We start from the raw sequence: 2,213 nt of genomic DNA, 5'->3' as shown, positions 1-2,213 counted from the left end.
TCAGCGTCACTGAACAGCAATGAACTGCCGTACAGCATGCACGGATATAAAACTAGTTTTCAAGGACAGCCGACCGGAAGCCTTTAAGTTCACAGCGATGTAACGGCCAATCAAACATCAAACATACCATGCTATGTTACAAGTTGTCAACAAAAATTGCAAGTAGGTATCCCAGTACAAAGTGACAAAATAGCTGGTTGCCGCCAAGCTGTACCAACACAGTATACATTACATACTGGATAGACAGTAGATAGTTTTAACAATTATACTGTACAGGTATTTATATTTTCATTCCTACCTTTGGGTGAAAAGATGAGACATGGAGATTCTGTGTTGCCGAATTCCATGAGTGTGGCCAATGAATGGAACAGATAGCCTCTCAAATATCCACACACTATTTTTGCCCGCGTCCTCTCTTTGTATTATTACGATATACTTTATGGGTTAGGGAATAGAAAATAAAAATAGATATGTGGGGCCTAAAAACCCGTCATGAGAGCAGTAAGAGAACCAGTGATCACATTTTTTCCATTGCTGTGAGTTTGCATATCTCCAAAGGTTAATCACGTTGTGTACGGGCGTTGGTCAGTGACTACCCGGTATTTTTTATTTTTCCCAATTGTTCACTTTACTCATGTTTGGCTGCATCCTTCAATGTGTGTCGGGCCTGAAGCAAGGGGTTTCAACCTTTTTGAAATTGAGAGTTACTTCTTGGTTACCGATTAACACGCAGGGCTGATATTGTTCATCTTAAGAGCTTTAGTCACCTTGAATGACTTCCCTTTCCTTTACAGAGCTAATAATTTGCTCCCCAGACTGTCTGAGTTAGCAGTGTGGCCCATTGGCCGGTGGCCTTCTATATATTGTTACAGTGGCAGGACAGTTATTGTGCCCAGAGTTTATATCACATTCTAATAGACCAAGGCTATGAGTTAAGGGCAGTAGGCTTTTACACCAGGACTGTTAAATCACTGTTCAGATGACTTCATTAGCAGAGCAGGACACATGCTGAGACACTTATCCCTCCACACACACACGCACACACAGCCACACTTTCACCCTGCTACCTTGATGGTGTAGCATCGGGGTTAGACAAGATGGAAAGTGGTTTTATTCAGGTTCGTGTGTCCTTCTTTGTCACCCGTCACTTCAGTTCCCTCAGCATGATGGCTCATCCATCATTTGCAGATTGAGCTTTTCAGCAGAAACCAGACTGATTAATACTACCCCAGGACCCCCAGGGTAGCCTAGCTGACTGGGCCGACCTGGCTTCCTCCTACACGGTCGTGTGAGTGTGACGATAGATGGCTTGTGGGTGAACTAAGTTTCTTCAACAGCTTCTTCCCTAATAAAATGGTTGGCCAATAGGTAGCCCTTAGCTGAGTATCTTATTGAGCAATAGTGAGGGTAATTTAAGTATGATTGGAATAAAGCCCAAGAACTATCAAGATTCTTAAGTAAAAACAGAAAAACTCAAATTACTCTATTGCTTCTACAGTATATGAGAACCAGAATCATCTTTATTCGCTAAGTATGTCAGAAACATACAAGGAATTGTTCAAAGTAGTTGGAGCCGCTCTAGTACGCCACACATGATGATAACAGAGAGTCAGTTGAAACATAAAGACATTGGGTACCCAATATCCAACCATTATATCAATTGGATATTTAGATTCATTTGAAGCCTATATAGTACGTCTTGTATGTCATTATTAATCTGAAGCCACTAATCAAGTGGGAGCAATTAAGAACTGAATTGAATTAAGTACAAGAGGGTCACAGTTCTGTAAACAAAGCGTGAAATGGTGATTAGTTGCTGGAAGAGTTGCTCTTCTGCTTCCTGACTACTGTCGAGGTGCCCTTGAGCAAGTCTTCGACCTCACTTCCCTCCAGCACTGTTTACATATCCCTTTCACTCTGACATCTGTCTGCATGTCTGCCTTTGTACCATAGAATAAAATCCAGTTTTATCATCACTGTCCCAGCAATAACAAGCAGTTAGCCACTTCCCAATTTACACATAGTGAGAACAAACAAGTACATATATTACCGCAGAATGATCAAAAGATACTTATTTACAGAAAATACAGTTGTTCATGTTTGGGAAAATGTTATGGCACAGATTATGATCAGAAAATATTGCACAGTCTTTCATGTGATTGCACTTAATACATTCCATTAGATTGCACTTAATACTTTTGAAAGGTTGTCGT

General features: G+C 40.8%; 1 protein-coding gene across 6 annotated transcripts in view; it reads left to right on the top strand.

Annotated features, from left to right (window-relative positions):
* Window positions 1–2,213, top strand: part of kiaa0825 (KIAA0825 ortholog) — a 153,116-nt gene that overhangs the window by 66,088 nt on the left and 84,815 nt on the right. The window lies entirely within an intron of this gene.

The sequence above is a fragment of the Syngnathoides biaculeatus genome, chromosome 4, assembly GCF_019802595.1.
Source record: "Syngnathoides biaculeatus isolate LvHL_M chromosome 4, ASM1980259v1, whole genome shotgun sequence".
Lineage (NCBI taxonomy): Eukaryota > Metazoa > Chordata > Actinopteri > Syngnathiformes > Syngnathidae > Syngnathoides > Syngnathoides biaculeatus.
Note: the sequence above shows the minus strand (reverse complement) of the source record. Positions and strands in the feature narration are given on the sequence as shown.